The sequence below is a fragment of the Schistocerca serialis genome, chromosome 3 (assembly GCF_023864345.2).
Source record: "Schistocerca serialis cubense isolate TAMUIC-IGC-003099 chromosome 3, iqSchSeri2.2, whole genome shotgun sequence".
Lineage (NCBI taxonomy): Eukaryota > Metazoa > Arthropoda > Insecta > Orthoptera > Acrididae > Schistocerca > Schistocerca serialis.
In genome coordinates, this window is record NC_064640.1 from 233,038,277 (window position 1) to 233,060,376 (window position 22,100).

Sequence of the window (22,100 nt, forward strand, 5' to 3'; positions counted from 1 at the left end):
TACAAATTAAAATTCTTTATTAATCCAGTAAATGTTTACAGATTGTGGGATGTCATTTGAGCAAGAGCATGCACACTAGCGTGCACATGCCTGCCCCCCCCCCCCTCCCCCCCACACACACACACGTTAAGTAACATCAGAAATCAGAATACATTGTATTATTTATTTATTTATTGTTCCGTGGGGCCAAATTAAGGAGAAGTCTTAAGTTTAAATGAAGAAAATCAACAATGTAGCACTGGAATTTGCTTAGTTTTTTAGCTCTTCCAGGAGCTCCTTGACAGAATAGAAGGAGTGAGCCATGAGGAAACTCTTCAGTTTAGACTTAAAAGAGTTTGGGCTACTGCTAAGATTTTGAGTTCTTGTGGTAGCTTATTGAAAATGGATGCAGCAGAATACTGCACTCCTTTCTGCACAAGAGTCAAGGAAGTGCATTCTACATGCAGATTTGATTTCTGCCTAGTATTAACTGAGTGAAAGTTGCTAACTCTTGGAAATAGGCTAATATTGCTAACAACAAACGACATTAAAGAAAATATATACTGTGAGGGCAATGTCAGAATTCCCAGATTTTTGAATAGGGGTCGACAAGAGGTTCTCGAACTTACACCACATATAGCTCGAACAGCCTGTTTCTGAGCCAAAAATACCCTTTTTGAATCAGAAGAATTACCCCAAAAAATAATACCATGCGACATAAGCGTATGAAAATATGCGAAGTAGACTACTTTTCGTGTTGAAGTGTCACTTATTTCAGATACTGTTCTAATGGCAAATAAAGCAGCATTAAGCTTCTGAACAAGATCCTGGACATGGGCTTTCCACAACAGCTTACTATCTATCCGAACGCCTAGGAACTTGAACTGTTCCGTCTCGCTTATAATATGCCTATTCTGTCTGATCAAAATATTGGTTCTTGTTGAATTGTGAGTTAGAAACTGTAAAAACTGAGTCTTACTGTGATTTAGAATCAAATTATTTTCCACAAGCCACGAACTTATTTCATGAACTACATTATTTGTTACTGTTTCAATATTACACACAAGATCCTTCACAATCAAGCTGGTGTCATCAGCAAACAGAAATATTTTTGAATCACCTGTAATACTAGAAGGCATATCATTTATATAAATAAGAAACAGCAGTGGCCCCAGCACCGACCCTCGGGGAACGCCCCACTTAACAGTGCCCCATTGGGACTGAACATCACTACCACTCTCAATATTGCAGAGAATTACCTTCTGCTTTCTGTTCTTAAAGTAAGAGACGAACCAATTGTAAGCTACTCCCCTTACTCCATAATGGTCCAACTTCTGCAGTAATATTTTGTGGTCAACACAGTCAAAAGCCTTCGTTAAATCAAAGAAAACACCTAGCGTTTTATTTAATCCATCTAAAACCTTACAGAGAAAAGAGAATATAGCATTTTCAGTTGTTAAACCATTTCTAAAGCCAAGCTGAACATTTGACAGCAAATTATGTGAATTTAAATGCTCCCGTAACCTTGAATATACAACCTTCTCGATAACTTTAGCAAACACCGATGGAATAGAAATAGGTCTAAAATTGTCAACATTATCAATGTTTCCCTTTTTATAAAGTGGCTTCACTACCGAGTACTTTAATCAGTCAGGAAACCGACCACTCCTAAAGGAAAAGTTACAGATATGCCTGAGAACTGGGCTAACATACATAGAACAATAATTCAGTATTCTGCTAGGCACCCCGTCATATCAGTGAGAGTTCTTGGTCTCTAGTGATTTAATTATTAACTCAATCTCCCTCTTGTCAGTATCATGGAGGAGCATTTCAGGTAACAGTCTCTGAACACTTTTTTCTAAGAGCGCTATATGATTCCCTGTTGGGACTAGGTTTCTATTTAGTTCACCTGCTATATTCAGAAAGTGATTATTAAATACTGTACATATATGCGACTTATCAGTAATACGGACATTCCCACTACGCACTGATTCTATATCCTCGACCTGTCTCTGCAGACCAGCAACTTCCTTTATGACTGACCATATGGTTTTAATTTTATCCTGAGACTTAGCTATTCTATCTGCATACCACTTACTTTTTGCCTTCGTAATAACATTTTTAAGCACCTTACAATACTGTTTGTAATGGGCTGCTGCATTTAGATTTTGACTGTTTCTAACGTTTTGATATAACTGCCACTTTGTTCTACAAGATGTTCTTATCCATCTAGTCAGCCACCCAGGCTGCCTGTTTGTGCCAGTATCCTGTTTTAAACATTCTAGCGGAAAGCAACTTTCAAAGAGCATGAGAAAAGTCTCGAGAAAAGCATTATATTTATAGTCTACTGTATCAGCGCTATAAACATCTTGCCACTCTTGTTCCTTTATAAGGTTTACAAAGGTCTCTACAGCAACTGGATCAGCTTTCCTGAACAGCTGATGACTATATTTAACACGTGTTGCAGCACAAAAATCTTTTAAAGTTAAAATTTGTGCATCATGATCTGAAAGGCCATTCACCTTTTCGCTAACAGAATGGCCTTCTAGTAATGAGGAATGAACAAAAATGTTGTCTATGGTTGTTCTACTGTTCCCTTGCCCTCTCGTTGGAAAGAATACGGTTTGCATAAGATTATACGAATTAAAGAGGTCTACCAGCATCCTCGTCCTTGCACAATCACTTATACAATTAATATTGAAGTCACCACATATAACTAACTTTTTGTATTTCCTATAAAGTGAACCAAGAACCTCCTCTAGCTTTAGCAAAAATGTTGTGAAATCGGAGTCTGGGGATCTATAAATAACAACAGTTAGAAGTTTAGCTCTGTTAAATTTAACCACACCTGCACAACATTCAAACACCTTTTCAGTGCAGTACTTTGAAACGTCAATTGACTCAAATGGGATGCCATTTTTCACATACATGGCTACTCCCCCACACAGCAAAGAGCTCCTCGAAAAGCTGCCAGCCAACCTGTATCCTGGTAAAGGAAGCCTCTGAATTATCTCCTTATTTAAGAAGTGTTCAGATATACCAATAATTTCAGAGTCAACATCTATAAGCAGTTCACTAACTTTATCTCTAATACCTTGTATATTTTGATGAAATATACTAATTCCCTCATTACTCGGATACCTAAGCTTTGTCAAAAGTGATTCCCTTGTTAGAGAGACTTCCCTTAAGCAGGAATACCTATCAGCTGACTTCAATCCAAAAAAGGTGCAGCTCTAACACCCACTACTGCAGGAATTTTCCCATGAGTGATCCCACCAACCCCACCTATGCTGTCACCTATAAGCTTTGCCAACCTCCCCCTCCCATAATTAATTCTATTACATCTTGCTTTAGCAGCATTAGCTGTTTTTGCATGTTCTTGCTTCAGGGCTGCTGCACTTAACATGGTCTGAAAATTCTGTCACTGACTAAAAGCCACGATCTAATAAAAATGGTCTTAGAGATTTATAAAAAGTGAAAATGGGTTAATAACTTATTTTTTGTGGCAGACCATTGTCCACTTCTACAAACATTATAGAAAAAGGCAGATTTCTACTTAGCAAAAAGCAGACACATTAAGTTGCATACAGGCACAATTAAAAAGACACTCACATACAAGCCTTTATCAGCAAAAGAGAAACACACACCACTCATACACACAAGCTAGCACATCTTACGCACAAAAGACTGCCGACTCCATCATCTCTGGCCGGAATGCTGGAGTTGGCAGTCATGCCCGCATAGGGTGTGCTTGCTTGTGCATATGAATGGTGTGTGTTTCTCTTTAGCTGATGAAGGCTGTGACCAAAATCTTTATGTAAGTGTCTTAATTGTTAACTGTCTGTCACTTCACTTCATGTGTCTTTTTTAAACTAAGTAACAATGTCTTTTCCTAAATTGTTGATATTCCTATCTGGAGTTTCTGTAACACTATTTGTAGTAAAGGTTTTACAGGCTGATGTCCTTACTGACTCCACACAGAGGCTGCCTGGTATCACGCTCATTTATGTTAAAGTTTTTGTTTCTCTCTAACATATTTACATGTTTCTAGAACAAAACTGCAAGGGAGTGAGAACTGTGGAAGCTTGCTTTGAGAGCAAATAAATGCAGGCTGTACCATACATTCTTAGGTGTGACATTTGTTTTTATTGTGTGTGTGACATTGTAATTCGGTCAGCACCAGCAAAGGACTTGGAAGAGCAGTTGAACGGAATGGACAGTGTCTTGAAAGGAGGATATAAGATGAACATCAACAAAAGCAAAACAGGGATAATGGAATGTAGTCAAATTAAGTCGGGTGATGCTGAAGGAATTAAATCAGGAAATGAGACACTTAAAGTAGTAAAGGAGTTCTGCTATTTGGGGATCAAAATAACTGATGACGGTTGTCTTTGGGTTTTTGCTTGTAAGAAGAATCATTATACAACCCTTAATTTTAACTTTATAAAATTTATGAGCAGACTTTCTAGACTGTAGTTGTATGTGAGAATCCTAGCGCTACGATTATGATAAGAAGAGATAAATCCAACATCCTCTTTCTGGATTCCATTTGCCTCCCACATTGAATTTCCCAACTGGAAAATAACAGGACAGTAGCAGAAAATATTTTCGTTTATACCTCTTAGGTAGATGTGTTCACTCTTCCAGACATTAAAAATGGGTTACCAATTCATTATGTACAGGTTTTAACAATGGATGGCATAAAGGCAGATATAAGAGTACACAGATACACAAGAAATTAGATCAACCCTGCTATTTGAAACAGAATTACCCATTCAACTTCCTACAAACCACTAAAATTAGTCTCTGTAGGAACTCATTAGACCTGCTTCATTGTGTTATGAGAAAGTAAGTTATTAATTACGTTCCTGTGTCCTAGCACACTAATAAGATTTGTAGAAACAGGTAAATTCTCATGTAGCATTACATAATATTGTGCACGTATTACTACTTTGAGTCCACTTAACTGTATTATGGTTATTTCAGCTTATTTTAATGTGTGAAAAAGTATTTAAAGAAGTGCATTTACAGAGAATACAGATGTGTTTACTTGATCTGACCATCCTGATTTGGATCTTTGAAGGTTTATTCAAATTTCAAATTATTCCATGCAAATGCCACAATAGTTCTTAGTCATGGCCATGGGTGACACATTCCTCTTTAGACACGTGTCCATCTTCACACGAAATGGTGATGACCATGGCAACATGAGTATGCAATGATAAAATGTCCAACCTTTGCTAGGGTTGATTTACTAGTGTGTGCTGAAAATTAATGTCTCTGAATTTTTTATTCTGTTTGCAATTTTGGTTGAGGTATTACATGTCATGCACCTTACTCTGTCAACTTTCACACTTCACTGACACAAATTGCAACTATAGTGTGTAACATGGTGGCGTTTAACATAACTATGTCGGTGTGTGAGAAACAGCATTCTGTAGTTGAATTTCTAACCGCAGAAGAGTTTGTTCACACATGGTGCACCATCTCCTTCAGCATGACAATGCCAGACCACACAAGTGCACTGCGACATCTGCAACAATTGGATGCCTTGGATTCATTGTCATCCTCCGTACAGTCCCAACTTGGCCCCATCTGATTTTCATCTGTTTCCAAACCTTACCTTGGAGGACTTCACTTTGACAGGGATGAAGCAGTGCAAGCAGAGGTGAGACTGTGGTTCCAACAAAGTCAAACATTCTACAGTGAGAGTATCATCAAACTGGTCTCTCATTGGGTGAAATGTGTTTGTTGCCAGGATGACTACAGTGAAAACTAAAAATGTAGACATGATGAATAAAGATATAGAATGTTAATGAAGTTTGTTTTATTTAATAACCTTAAAGGGCTTTCACATAAAAAAAAAAAACTGAGACATTACTTCTCAGCACACCTTCGTACCGCTAACAATAAATGTTTCAGAAGGTACCTTCCAACTGCACGTGTTTTTAACAGAAATTATATAAACACTTCATCTAAACACACAGATGGAAGATATATTTTGAAATGTAGTGCGTGGAATAAATCAACTCCCTACAGTGTTCTTTTCTTGCCCACTATTAATAGTTGCGAAAACAGTAAATTCTTTTGCTGCATTAATTTCTTTATTATTGCATTGAATTTTCATATTAAAAATTCACAGCTCAATATTTTATTATTGTGATTTTTTTTCTGCTAATAAGTTCTAGAGGAGGCCTGACTTGTTCTAAGAACTTCTTTCATAGAATAAAAAATAAGCAAACATTATAAAAAGAGAGATTTTATAGAGCACATATTGTTGATGGTGAATTCAATGCACTGCTGTAGACATTTTCAAATTTTATGAGAGTGCTTTTCCAATAATGTACAGAAAAAAAATAAAAGCACATTACAGTCTTTATGTAGTGCCAAATTTTCTCAAGAACAAATGTTTCAATTTGGTTTCATTAACCCGTTGCAGCGAAGGATGAACCACCATTCGTTAAATATCGAGCAGAAAGGAACATCATATGATACAATTTTCCAATCTACAATGATGGACATGAGTTACTGTTGTTAGTGTCAGTGAAGTCACCAAAACTTGCACGAGCAAATTTTTTTTTTTAACGGAGTTTCAGAGTTGGAAAACACAATTTTTCATGTGTGCAATGTCTAGCATGTGATTAAAAGTGTGAAAATTCAATGCAGTTGTTTAGGGGTGTGAAAATTCAATGCAGTTGTTTAGGTAAAGTAACTTAACTTAAATCTTGCTCAAAGACAAGATCCTCGTCATACACTTTGACTGACCAATGCCAGAAGCTAAGTTATTTAGGAAGTGAATCATGACAGAATTGTCAATTTGGAGGAATCTGTAACTGAAAAATGGATGTTATTTTGCTTACTTGTTTGTGCCCATGTATAATAAAAGAAATATAAACAGAAGTTAGTTGAAATGGTACTTTGAAAAATATTCAGAATGATTTACTTCTGTGTTTACCATGAACAAGTTAGAAAGATTTCCAGAACTTCACAGTTTGTCATATTTATACAATATGTTTTCCCTGAGTGTAAACCTAAAGGAAGATTTTCAACTTTTCTCACTCTTGTGAGTGCCATGCCTTAGAAAAATCCCTTTGAAACTTTACTGGCTAATCTGGATATTTTAGGCAAATTTATTTATCAGATTTACAATGGTGTAGCTGTCACAAGTGGTCATCATTCGGACAACCAGACACCTCTTAAATAGCACTATAGACATGCTCATTATTTTTGAAGTTATGACCATAATCATAACACAGACATAATATTTTTTTTTTACTGACATCAGTAAGATTTTTAGCTACTTCCCATTCCCCAGCTCTTCTAAGTGAACTATGATGTGTCCAACACAAAATGCAGCCTCAAATCAAGAATAATACTAACTGAACACAAAAATAGTCACTTACAGAATACACAGAGAAAATCCAGCTTTCATCTCAACAAACTATTATGATTACAATCATAAGAAGGTGCTATCTAATATTACAACCACCATCATTTTAACTTTGGTTGTCTGTATTTTATCATATCACATCACACACTGATATACTGTACAACTCATTAGACTATTGATTCATGACAGTATAAAAAGATCTAACATTTTAAAACAGCTGTACAAGGTATATGAGATACCATTATTGGCAAAATTTCCATATCATTGCCAAAACTTCCACATTCAGAAAGAGGCTGCATCCCATCAATAAATAGGCACAGAAACATGGAATTCTAAAAATGGCAGCTGTGAAAAAGAGTTATACAATTCTCACTCAGGTTCATGACTGCTTGTACTTCACAAGCCACCTAATCACTGCCCGGTATACAACTTTGAAAGGTTCCCATACATATTGCTACAGAGGTCTCACGAAATACATCCTTCCAGAATGAGATTTTCACTCTGCAGTGGAGTGTTCGCTGCTATGAAACTTCCTGGCAGATTAACACTGTGCACCGGCGGACTGAGACTCAAACTCGGGACCTTTGCCTTTTGCAGGCAGGTGCTCTACAGTCTGAGCTATCCAAGCACGACTCACGCTCCATCCTCACAGACTGATTTCTGCCAGTATCTCATCTCCTGCCTTGGAAACTTCACAGAACCTCTACTGCGAACCTTGCACAACTAGCACTCCTAGAGGAAAGGATATTGCGAGGTAAAAATCTCATTCTGGAAACATCGTCCAGGCTGTGGCTAGGCCGTGTCTCCGCAATATCCTGTCTCTCTGGGGTGCCAGTTCTACAAGGTTTGCAGGAGAGCTTCTGTGAAGATTGGAAGGTAGGAGACAAGATACTGGCAGAAATAAGGCTGCGATGATGGGGGGCTGAGTCGTGCTTGGGTAGCTCAGACAGTAGAGCACTTGCCTGCAAAAGACGAAGGTCCTGAGTTCAAGTTTCAGTGCGGCACACAGTTTGAAATATATCCTCCTTGGAATGTGGTAAGATGAAAATAGAGCTTTAAATACTCCAAATGAGTAAAAAGTTTAGAACTCTCACAAGTGCTGTTGTAAAACTAAGATATCTAGTCAAAATAATTTTCAGGAGCCTTTTAGTAAATGAATGTCTTTCTATACCCTGAAGAAATTATATTTTTTTCTGAGGTCTCAGGTGTACAGTGTTCTCCATTGAGAGAAACCTCAAAGTGCACTGTAATCTACTATGAATGAGTCAGTAACAAACTCTTTACACTATTGGGGAGTGGGATAGATTGTTTCATAGAAGCTTATCCATAAAGAATTTTCTATGTTTTTAATTTCTGGCCATGTTTCATTAGCTATTTCTAACCCAGTAGTCTGTCTAACACTGAACCACCACTGCATTTGCTCCATTTGTTTTCCCAATACACATATCAATAATTCACTATTCAGTGCAACAGATAACTCCATTTTTCATCATTTGAAAATGATACTAGTATCGCACATTCAGGGCCATACTGAAACATAGAGCAAACAATGTATTGGAGGGAAATTGTTCACAGTTAATTATAAATGTGTGCTCATGTAATTTCAATAGGAGGTACAGCAAAGACCAGGCTTTAGTTGAGCAATGGGTCATGTAATTTCAATACGAGGTAGAGCAAAGACCAGGCTTCAGTTTATCAGTGGGTCACCCAGTGACCTATACTGGCACACAGCTCAATTTCAATAGATTCTCATCAAGTCTGACTAACATGAAATCTGCAGCATGGCAGAAATATATAGAAGCTTCAGGTAACATATACTAAAAATAACTCACGCGAAACATACTTGGGAAACTCCAAGAAAGAATCTAGGAATATCATTCATCCCTGTAAACACCATTCCCCCAATGGCTGCCAAGATAACATTACACTACTAATAAATTGCATTTGCAGTAATTATTACCATATAGAGCCTGTGAGTGGAAAACAAACCTTAATCTATAGTGTTTTAATAAGTGTCCACAGCCATACAGCAATTTGCATGTGTTCTAATACGTGTTCTCAATTTTCTAGTGAAATATCTGCTTCATCCAATTTACTGTCTTGCAAACAAACACACAATATAGGGTGTAAGAAGCTTGCTTTTTAAAAAAAAAACCTCAGATAACAGTAATCCTGGAGAGGGTCTCAATCACGAAAACTAGCATAACAATATGTGGAGACATGAATGTCAACACAGAAGATCAGGGCAAAATTAGCAACAGCTTCCTAAACATTTTGAACACTTTCGGTGTGAGAAGAATGGTAAACACTGCAACGATGATTTTAAAAAGTTCAGTTTCAATTTTTGACCACGTACTTATGGGCACTGACAGGGAAAACTGTAAGGTATTTATAAGAGAGCATGGCATTTCAAATTATTACTGTCAGATAATAGAGCTAAAAACATGCTCAAAGAAACTTCCTGGCATATTAAAACTGTGTGCCGGACCGAGACTCGAACTCTGGACCTTTGCCTTTCGCGGGAAAGTGCTCTACCAACTGAGCTACCCAAACACGACTCGCCCCGTCCTCACAGCTTCACTTCTGACAGTATCGACGTCTCCTACCTTCCAAACTTTACAGAAGCTCTCCTGCAGAAGTAAAGCTGTGAGTACCGGGCATGAGTCGTGTTTGGGTAGCTCAGTTGGTACAGCACTTTCCCGCAAAAGGCAAAGGTCTCGAGTTCGAGTCTCGGTCCGGCATACAGTTTTAATCTGCCAGGAAGTTTCATATCAGTGCACACTCCGCTGCAGAGTGAAAATCTCATGCTCAATGAAACCTGTGAAACTGCAGGCCTACAAGAGGATCGTCTCAAATCATAAGGTAGATACTTTTTCTATATACTGGCAAATCTAACCTGAGATGAAATGTATACGGAAAGCAATGTAGATGCTAAGACCTCTAAATTTTGCACATTATTTAAATTAATTTTTGAGGTGACACTTACAAAAGTAGACATTCCTACTGCTGCAGATAGGAAAACAGATGGGTAACTGCAGGTTTTAGAAAGTTCTCACAGACACTCAATTTTCTTAGTTCCTTGCAAGAGCATTGCACTAACCCACATATCCTTAAACACTATCACAGGTATTTAAAAAATATATTATATTTAAAAAACAAAGAAAAAACCATTCAATGACAAGTTATTATGTAATTCAGTAAATAAAAGCAAAGTGGTGTGGAAGGTTATAAACCATGAAGTTTGAGAGGGCAGACACAGGGATAATAGTACACACATCAAAAATGAGGACAGAATAACAGGAAGTCCGCAGCAATTAGGAATGTTTGTAAATGATTATTTCTCTGGCATTGCAAAGACGGTGCAGAAAAATCTTTCTAAAACACATTTAGCACCCACAAAGGCTTCCACAGCATTCACAATCATGATGTTTACCTCAACAGATTTTGAAGTTAGGAATACAGCACAACAATAGTCAGCAGGCATAGATGAGGTTCCCGTCTCTGTTCTGAAGGTGTGCATACAACACCCGTTAACAAACACAATAAATGAAGCTTTTAGTTCAGGAGTTTTTTCCCAGAATAACTAAAGCAAGCATGGGTGGAGCCATTGCTAAAGAAAGGTAATGCGGAGAGAACTGGAAACTAATAGCCACTTTCACTATTCTCAAAAATAACTGAAACAATCACGAAAGATAGACTGATGAACTATATGAATAAACAAACCATCCTTAATGAAGCACAGTTTAGATTCAGAAGTAGAAGAAGTATAACAACACCCATTGCAGAATTCATGAAGATGGTACCCGATGTTCTCAAAAACAATGATTGTGTTACAGGCAATTTCTTAGACTTGTCCAAGGCTTTTGACACCTCTGACCATAAAATACTATTGAGCAAGCTAGGTATAAGCGGGACAGCGAATGACTGGTTTTAGTCTCACTTCAAAAAGAAGATGCAAAAGGTGAAGAATGTTCAACCATCTGCTGATGATAAATGTTTGGTAAAACAACATTCAGATAAGATACATAAATCACATTCCACATAAGCAAGACATGGAAAAAAAGTTCTCTTTGCTGATGACATCAACATCGTAGTCACTGATAAGACATGAGAACGCCTGTTAGAGAAAGTGGATGAAATGCTAAATGATGTTTACAATTGGGCAGTATGTAATAAATTATTGCACAACAAAACGAAAACAAACAGTATGCATTTGAGCATAAAGAGAGGAACCAACTCTTGTCACATTAAGGATAATAAACACGTAGATTGTGTAGCAAACAACAAAGTTTTTAGGGATGGACATTGATTGTCAGCTATTATAGTATGTACAAGGATACTGGCAAAGATAATGTCATCAACATATTATGTTTTTGGGGTGTTAGCGTCAGGTCGTAACAGCCAATGTTGTGACATATTATGTCTACATATACTCAGTTCTTAGCTATGGGATTCTTTTGTGGGGATCGAAGTCACAAAACAAGGACACAAGTTTTTCCAATTGCAAAAAAGGCCATAATAATAGTAATAATAATAATAATAATAATAATAATTTTAACTGAAAGTAGCAGTCGGGCCCACTGTAAAGAGTAAAGAGCTACTTAAAAAATTAGGCATCCTTACTGTACCAATTGAGTGTGTACATCAATCTGTGGCGCATATCGGACAAAATATTAATAAATACTGCACTAATAGTTCTATTCCTAATCATGGAACAAGAGCTAGTTTGGAGTTAAATTCAAACAGGAAAAACAACCAAAAACCCAAAGCAGTGAACCAGGGCATAAAATTGTGTAACAAATTGCCAAAGGTAGCGGAAAAGATTACTAAAACACATTTGTTTAACAAGGCAGCTAAAATGTTCTTCACAAGTAATGCATATTGCACAATTCAAGATTACTTAGAGGACACAGAGTAGTGGATAGTAATGAATGGTGCCTTGTCACATTTCAATACAGGGTTAGGGTTTACCGCTTTCACAAGGATCATGTGTGAAGCTGTATAAAGCATAACAGTTACGTCTGCCAAATGAGGCAATACAGCTGTTAGGATGCTGACCTCATATTGATGATGATGGAGCTGCTCTGTCCAGCCATTCTGATTAGGGTTTTATGTGGTTTTCCTAGATCCCTATGGCAAATGCCATGATGGTTCCTTAAACTAGGCCACTGTCATTCACCTGTCCTATTCCCATATGCTACCTGCCTATCCTCTTAAAGCATGTTATACGTGCTGTGTGATGTATTTTGCTCTGCTGATTGGCACTGTATTACCTCGACAAACCCTGTATCATTGCGAGATGATCCTTGGATGAATGAACAGAAATAAAAAATAATTTGCAGAGTGACATCAACAATTTGCCAGGGAGAAATCACAAAGGGAATTCCATCACATGAAATAATTGATTACCCACTGCTGTTAAAGTGAATGGCATGTTATTTAATTTGAAATAGGAAGCAAAACCAGTTTTCTGTGAATCATAAAAGTGTTCCAAATACGTAATTAAGACACTGGCCTCTCCCTCAACAAGCCAAAGCCAACAGCGGGTGTTAGAGAGAGAGAGAGAGAGAGAGAGAGAGAGAGAGAGAGAGAGAGAGAGAGAGAGAGAGAGAGAGAGAGAGATTTCCTTCTTGTACGGTTATTTATTTAGCTTAACCAGAGTGGAGTGATATGTTTAACAAGAACAGTTGTTCCCCATTAAGGCCAACATATTAATTATTAAAACGACTACAAAAATCTCCAATCCACTCTACTTTTTAAGATGATGTGTGGTTGGTGATGGAAATGTATCTGGGTCTGAAGAGCAATTTATATATCATAAAACAGAGCACTGTGAACTGAACAATTTGGTAAATATCTCAAACTGAGTAACAGTGAAATGGAACTGTCTTTACCGTAGGAATTGTACCTGGTATGCGACAACTCCTACCCCCATGAACCATGGACCTTGCCGTTGGTGGGGAGGCTTGCGTGCCTCAGCGATACAGATGGCCGTATCGTAGGTGCAACCACAACGGAGGGGTATCTGTTGAGAGGCCAGACATATGTGTGGTTCCTGAAGAGGGGCAGCATCCTTTTCAGTAGTTGCGGGCGCAACAGTCTGGATGATTGACTGATGTGGCCCTGTAACACTAACCAAAATGGCCTTGCTGTTGTGGTACTGCGAACGGCTGAAAGCAAGGGGAAACTACAGCCGTCATTTTTCCCCGAGGGCATGCAGCTTTACTGTATGATTAAATGATGATGGCTTCCTCTTGGGTAAAATATTCCGGAGGTAAAATAGTCCCCCATTCGGATCTCTGGGTGGGGACTACTCAACAGGACGTCATTATCAGGAGAAAGAAAACTGGCGTTCTACGGATCGGAGCGTGGAATGTCAGTTCCCTTAACAGGCAGGTAGGTTAGAAAATTTAAAAAGGGAAATGGATAGGTTGAAGTTAGATATAGTGGGAATTAGTGAAGTTCGGTGGCCGGAGGAACAAGACTTTTGGTCAGGTGAATACAGGGTTATAAATACAAAATCAAATAGGGGTAATGCAGGAGTCGGTTTAATAATGAATAAAAAAATAGGAGTGCGGGTAAGCTACTACAAACAGCATAGTGAATGCATTATTGTGGCCAAGATAGACACGAAGTCCATGCCTACAACAGTAGTACAAGTTTATATGCCAACTAGCTCTGCAAATGATGATGAAATTGATGAACTGTATGACGAGATAAAAGAAATTATTCAGGTAGTGAAGGGAGACGAAAATTTAATAGTCATGGGTGACTGGAATTCGAGAGTAGAATAAGGGAGGGAAGGAAACATAGTGGGTAAATATGGATTGGGGGAGAGAAATGAAAGAGGAAGCCGTCTGGTAGAATTTTGCACAGAGCATAACTTAATCATAGCTAACACTTGGTTCAAGAATCATGAAAGAAGGTTGTATACCTGGAAGAATCCTGGAGATATTAAAAGGTATCAGATAGACTACATAATGGTAAGACAGAGATTTAGGAACCAGGTTTTACATTGTAAGACATTTCCAGGGGCAGATGTGGATTCTGACCACAATCTATTGGTTATGAACTGCAGATTGAAACTAAAGAAACTGCAAAAAGGCAGGAATTTAAGGAGATGGGACCTGGATAAACTGAAAGAACCAGAGGTTGTACAGAGTTTCAGGGAGAGCATAAGGGAACAATTAACAGGAATGGGGGAAAGAAATACAGTAGAAGAAGAATGGGTAGCTCTGAGGGATGAAGTAGTGAAGGCAGCCGAGGATCAAGTAGGTAAAAAGACGACGGCTAGTAGAAACCCTTGGGTAACAGAAGAAATATTGAATTTAATTGATGAAAGGAGAAAATATAAAAACGCACTAAATGAAGCAGGCAAAAGAGAATACAAACATCTCAAAAATGAGATCGACAGGAAGTGCAAAATGGCTAAGCAGGAATGGCTAGAGGACAAATGTAAGGATGTAGAGGCTTATCTCACTAGGGGTATGATAGATACTGCCTACAGGAAAATTAAAGAGACCTTTGGAGAAAAGAGAGCCACTTGTATGAATATCAAGAGCTCAGATGGAAACCCAGTTCTAAGCAAAGAAGGGAAAGCAGAAAGGTGGAAGGAGTATATAGAGGGTCTATACAAGGGCGATGTACTTGAGGACAATATTATGGAAATGGAAGAGGATGTAGATGAAGACAAAATAGGAGATACAATACTGCGTGAAGAGTTTGACAGAGCACTGAAAGACCTGAGTTGAAACAAGGCCCCGGGAGTAGACAACATTTCATTGGAACTACTGACGGCCTTGGGAGAGCCAGTCCTGACAAAACTCTACCATCTGGTGAGCAAGATGTATGAGACAGGCGAAGTACCCTCAGACTTCAAGAAGAATATCATAATTCCGACCCCAAAGAAAGCGGGTGTTGACACATGTGAAAATTACCAAACTGTCAGTTTGATAAGTCACAGCTGCAAAATACTAACGCGAATTCTTTACAGACGAATGGAAAAACTGGTAGAAGCCGACCTCGGCGAAGATTAGTTTGGATTCTGCAGAAATGTTGGAACACGTGAGACAATTCTGACCCTACGACTTATCTTAGAAAATAGATTAAGGAAAGCCAAACCTACATTTCTAGCATTTGTGCACTTAGAGAAAGCTTTTGACAATGTTGACTGGAATACTCTCTTTCAAATTCTAAAGGTGGCAGAGGTAAAATACAGGGAGCAAAAGGCTATTTACAATTTGTACAGAAACCAGATGGCAGTTATAAGAGCCGAGGGGCATGAAAGGGAGGTAGCGGTTGGGAAGGGAGTGAGACAGGGTTGTAGCCTCTCAATGTTGTTATTCAATCTGTATATTGAGCAAGCAGTAAAAGCAACAAAAGAAAAATTCTGAGTAGGTATTAAAGTCCATGGAGCAGAAATAAAAACGCTGAGGTTCGCAGATGACATTGTAATTCTGTAAGAGACAGCAAAGGACTTGGAAGAGCAGTTGAATGGAATGGACAGTGTCTTGAGAGGAGGATATAAGATGAACATCAACAAAAGCAAAACGAGGATAATGGAATGTAGTCGAATTAAGTCGGGTGATGCTGAGGGAATTAGATTAGGAAATGAGTCACTTAAAGTAGTAAAGGAGTTTGCTATTTGGGGAGCAAAATAACTGATGATGGTCGAAGTAGAGAGGATATAAAATGTTGACTGGCAATGGCAAGGAAAGCGTTTCTGAAGAAGAGAAATTTGTTAACATCGAGTATAGATTTAAGTGTCAGGATGTCGTTTCTGAAAGTATTTGTATGGAGTGTAGCCATGTATGGAAGTGAAACATGGACAATAAATAGTTTGGACAAGAAGAGAATGGAAGCTTTCGAAATGTGGTGCTACAGAAGAATGCTGAAGATTAGATGGTTAGATCACATAACTAATGAGGAGGTATTGAATAGAATTGGTGAGAAGAGGAGTTTTTGGCACAACTTGACTAGAAGAAGGGATTGGTTGGTAGGACATGTTGTGAGGCGTCAAGGGATCACCAATTTAGTATTGGAGGGCAGCTTGGAGGGTAAAAATCGTAGAGGGAGACCAAGAGAGGAATACACTAAGCAGATTCAGAAGGATGTAGGCTGCAATACGTACTGGGGGATGAAGCAGCTAGCACAGGATAGAGTAGCATGGAGAGCTGCATCAAACCAGTCTCAGGACTGAAGACAACAACAACAACAACAACATGAGACAACTATACTACATTTCCAAAATATTTATGAAGGGTTAGTATATCAGACTCCAGGATAAGAAGGACCTACCTGTTGGCAACAGTTACCTACCCTTCCTTTTTGAACTTCTCACGAGCTATCCCACTTTCCTCAGGGGCCAGAGACAGTAGTTATGTGCCTGCAAGTTGTGCCTGTGTGAATGTGTGCGTGTTTTCTAATTCAGAAGAACACCTTTTGGCCAAAAGCTTAAAAATATAGCAGGTCTTCTCATTGTGCCTGCCTGTAGCTCAGTGTCTCCTCTCTATGGGGAATAGCAACCTATCCTTTTCATAATATTGCCATCTTTATGAAAGAATGCCTTCATTGCTGAAAAACAGGCTGTAAGAATAATGTGTGGTGCTCACCCATGATTATCCTGTAGACATCTGTTTAAGGACTGCTGCTTCAGGATATAGTTATTCTCTCATGAAATTTGTTGTAAATAATACACTGCAGTTGAAAAGAAGCAATGATATACACAATTACTGTACCAGAACAAAAATGACATTCAATACACCACATTAAGGCTATCTTTAGTACAGAAAGGGTTGTACAATGCTGCACCCAAAATTTTTTATCATTTACCCAGTGATGTAAAATGTGTGCGACACACAACAAAGTTTAATTTGAAAATAAATGAAAAAGTTTCACCTTGTTAATTCCTCCTATTCTGTGAAATAATATCTGCTATTGTAATCTGTAAAAGCTGGTGATTACTCCCATCTCTAAGTCATCTTTTTATTATTTTGGAAAGAAAAGAAAGACTGTTGTCAATGATCAGGTCTATTTAGAAAATACTTAATGATATGAATATGGAAGACTCAGTCCACATCATTACTAATTATTGTGCACATGACCCATGGAAAATTAAACTAACTAGCTCTCACCCCTTGAAGGAAAGTACTAGGCAGCAATTCTCTCTCATAATTTTACAGTATATATTCTTGGGTGGTTCTCTCTTCTAATGTAATACTTCATTTCCACTTTTTTTTATATATAAATTACTTTATAATGATATACAGACTCCTGTGGAAAACCTGATGACTGTACTGCGTAAATTCTAGCTTGTTCCCAATAGTTTCAATCGCTTAGCCTGCATGATGGGGATATGATCACAACACACAACATAAAGCAACTGTTATGTACTGTGGGATACGATACGTTTAGGGGATAGATTTACAAAAAAATTATTTGTCTTAATATTTATGAGAGAGGGTCATGCCAAGGCATACCACTGCAGAGGGAAAGATTTGCTTGGGCATCAATCATCTCAATCTGGAACACCCTATATTAATTAATTCAGCACTTCAAGAATACCACAAAGTTGTAAACTCTTGTTCTTTACAAAAACTGGGTCTCAGCATTATTTTCTTTCCCCAAACAATGGAGAAGATAGGAGATGATTGCAGTAGAAATTACATTTTAGTGAATCCAAATTAAAGAATGGTGTTTTACACTGACGTGTTGATACACAAGCTGTCAAGAATAAACTTCTCAGTATCCTGCAGGTGACAAGAAATTAGCACGGAAAACTATCCACCAACTTCATTTGAAATACAAATACAGGAAACTATAGACAGCAATAAATGATCTTCTATACTACTGTGAGACACATAAGTGGCAGTTTCTTTTCGTTATGCTTCATAAATTTTCACTAAGACGACTTCTCAGAAAACCGTGGTGCTGTAAATGACAAACATGGGGAATTTTTCCACTATCAATCTCAACAGAAGGAAGAATGCGAGTTTAAAATACCACTGATGATAAGGACGTTAGATATGGAGCAAACATTTCGATCTAGGATGAAAATAGTTGAGTCCTTTTAAAATGACATTTGTCATAGGAAACCTAGGGAAACCACAAAAAACTTATGTAAGGATGGCTTAACACGAATTTGAAATGCAATCCAATCAAATATGGATGCAGCATCCCACCAAGTAATGTTGAAACTCGGAAGGAAGGCACAATGAATAGTGGATATCAGTGTTAACCAATATATGATGGATATGCATCGGTGAATTAGCAACAACATTAATCTGATAGTAGCCTAACTAAATGTGCCTCCAATGAATTTGCTCTGAAGTAGAAGGGTAAGAGAAACACATCTTTTTTTTTAAGAATAAGTCTGTAAGTGTGGACCACCTAATAAAAGCTAGAGCTGAACTCTCACCTTAATGAGCATTGCAGTGTTCAGTGTGCTAGTGAGTATAAAGATTATCCGTTTGTTAGATGTTTCTTAGTAATTCACAAACAAGAAAAGCAAAAAATGCAACAAAAAAATTAAATTTGATCGAGCTGCAAGATAAATTTTAAAGTCAACTCACATTCACAAAAAGTTAGGCCAACTTTGGATACAACAGCTACTCAGTCCTGTTGCATATCTCTCTAACTGCTCCATTCCCCCCTCCCCTCTTCCTCACTAATGGTAATGTGTAGTGCCACTACTTGTCAAAATTTCAAGGCTGGAAGAATGATGAAGGAATTATTCATGTAGTGGACAATGAATATTTATATGGGAGAAACGTATACAAGGAATAAACATTCATTTTCCATAGAAGAATGTTGGCACCATATCCTCAAAATCACATTCCTGCCATTGTCACAATGGGCATGTAAATGTGACTAACTTTACAGATGTTAGATTGGAAAATCACTTTTTGCCCTTTTTTGCCAGCTTCACATTTCTGTCACCCAAAAGAGATCCTCTGTGAATATCTTAATATATCACACATCACTAATAACTGAAAAATTGTTGAGAGTCATTAAATTAGAGAATTTAGGATAAACTGAGGCAATAGTTTAATTTGGGTGTTCTCTCAGCGAGCTTTACAGTATACTATGCCTGATTAGTAAACTAGCCAACAAGCATGATGACATAATGTAACTTAAAGCTCATTGGACATTTCATTCTGCAGATACTGTATGCAGTACCAAGAACTAATCCCTCTCACCCTCAATCATTCATAGCATATTTTGAGACAAAAAAAATGCTTATGCCCAGGAAGTCAGATAAGCTTGTGACAAAATTGTAGTTCGGAGGAGAGAGACCCCCTATTTGAATTAGTTAAAATTAGACTTCAGAAGCATAAGCTATTTCAATTCTTAAAGACTAGTGATGATAGGTGGAAACCTATATATCAGGTTCTGTATGGCCTTTCACGTGTCATCAATAAATAAGATGTAATGTAAAACGAAACCACAATTTTCTGGAATAACTGAAATGCCAGTCCTACAATCAAATAATCAGAAACTAGACAACATCGTTATGGCAGTGATGTGCAAGAGAGGGCTGTGTAACTGTGGAGAAAAAATTGATAAGGATGAATAATAACAGGCAGTATCTAAGTCTAGCATCATAACAGGTAACAACCAATGCAAAGAATAGTAAAGAACACATCAGCATGATATTCAAGTAAAGGGGAAAAAAATCAGTATGTTTATTAGTTTCACATACTTTTGATCAACTTTAGCACATTAACCTGTCCCTACAACTGACTAGTGTATTTTTATAAGCTGGAGCTTGGCCTACTGGTTAAATTGTGTGACACCCTAAAAAATTAAATTCACAGAATATAGACTTATGACCGTAACTTATATGCATATACATGATACAGTTAAGACATATTTAAACAAACTTATTTTTCTTTTTACATGCCAAGTAATATCACTACATAGGGAAAGATTGATTTGGGCATCGATCGTATCAATCAGGAACACACAACATAATTAATGCAGCACTCCTAGAACACAAATTATACACCAATGCTAAACAGTGATTGAAACAATTATAGCACAAGAATAAAAGATGACTATTACATCAATTGTACCAAACTACAACTTGCCAATAAAGTTTCTACTAGAGCAGGGTGCTTACTATACAACAGATTAGCAAACAGTTTAAAAAAATATTAACACACTAGCAGGTTTAAAAACCAAAGAAAGAATGTGCTTCAAAAGAGCATGATTGTAAAGTATTAAATAATGTTATAACGCCAGGCACCATTCCAAAAAAATTAGATTTTGCAGTACTAAACCAATATCTTCAGGACTGTGCTTCATATATTATGTCATTCATTGCAGCAGAAACTGTAATTGGTTGCCAATATGTTGTAAATTAAAATTAATATTAAGAAATGGCTTTGCCTACGTTTTCATTAATTATTTTACATATATGGGTAAGTCTATTGTAAAATAATATATGTGCGCAAACTGTAATTTACACAGCTCATGAAATTTTAAATGCTTAATTATGTATCCAATACCGCTCCAAACAACGATCAAGGATGGGTGAATAAATAAATAAATAAACGTAAATTTTAATTTCCTTTATTACTGTTATTGCTACGACAAGAAAACATCGTCTTTCCAACTTTAAATAGATGCTGGACAATATGGTAATCAAGCGTCAACTGCGCCGGTGAAAAGAAGAAATAAAGCAAAATAATTTTTTCGTGGTATTACAGAACTCACGACCAACGTCATTTTCGTGAGTGTGAAAGACACAAGACAGGAACGACAATTAATGTCTAACAAATAAGAGGAACAAAGCATTAATGAATTAACCCACGTCCAAACAGAATTTCATGGGTACGACGAACACTTAACATTCTTATTTTTTAACAGTAATAATACTCGCACTTTTTTCAGTTTCCTTCACAGTTTTACGAAAAACGAAGATCCCGCATACAGGAAACGAGCTTTCAAAGCTACAGCTTACTAAACTGATACAAAACCACAAACAACTGCATTTAAAGCAGCCATACTACGTATTTACATTCAGCAAAGCGTCATTCAAACGTTGCAAATCCAGCGACAGTCAAGGCAACGTATACCCGAAGCTACGCCTACAACACAAAACCGTGAAGATTTGTTAATAGGATTTTTCCAGTGTTCGGAACGGAGCTATTTTGATGCAAACCATTAGCCACCAGATCCCCAAACACAGATTTATTTAGTTCCATTAAAAAGAAAAAAAAAACATTAGCAATGTAAAATAACCTTCGGGTAATGGTGGCCATTACAAAATGCACGCACGTACATACACACATTACACACACAGTCTTGAAATATGTGTTAAATGTGTTCGTACAAAACATACCATACTATTACGGAACTGGTTTCCTTACTCACATTTAACATTTTATGAACGTATTCAACAATGATCAGCCCAAAACCTGATTTTCACGTACGTTAACATAACATAAATCCTAAAAAAAAATTAAATGTTAACTTTTCTTACCTACGTATTTCTTCAACTGCGACGAATCCCTTGTTTAAGTGCAACTAATTATAGCATTATTTCAATGATATGAAATACCATCATCACAGCTCGCTCTAACATAAATGTCGCCTGCCCTCGACACGATCTTTGCCGAGAAGTAATGTTCAGCAAACAGAGAGTTCAACTGTGTGGAAATCAGCAAAGAAGAAAAACCTAAGGTACTAAAATAGTGCCCAGTTTTGAGGAGAGTTTTAGATCCCTTTA

General features: G+C 37.4%; 1 protein-coding gene across 3 annotated transcripts in view; it reads right to left on the bottom strand.

Moving 5' to 3' along the window:
* The window catches only part of LOC126469975 (serine-rich adhesin for platelets-like), a 43,431-nt gene extending 21,806 nt beyond the window's left edge, over positions 1 to 21,625 (bottom strand). Inside the window, exon 1 of one of the 3 annotated variants that reach the window (XM_050097419.1) lies at positions 21,614 to 21,625. The gene's annotated coding sequence lies outside the window, so the exon portion shown is untranslated. Of the gene's footprint in view, positions 1 to 21,253; positions 21,562 to 21,613 lie in introns of those variants that run through there. The other 2 variants (XM_050097418.1, XM_050097417.1) reach the window with 2 other exon arrangements.
* Positions 21,626 to 22,100: the final 475 nt, after the last annotated feature.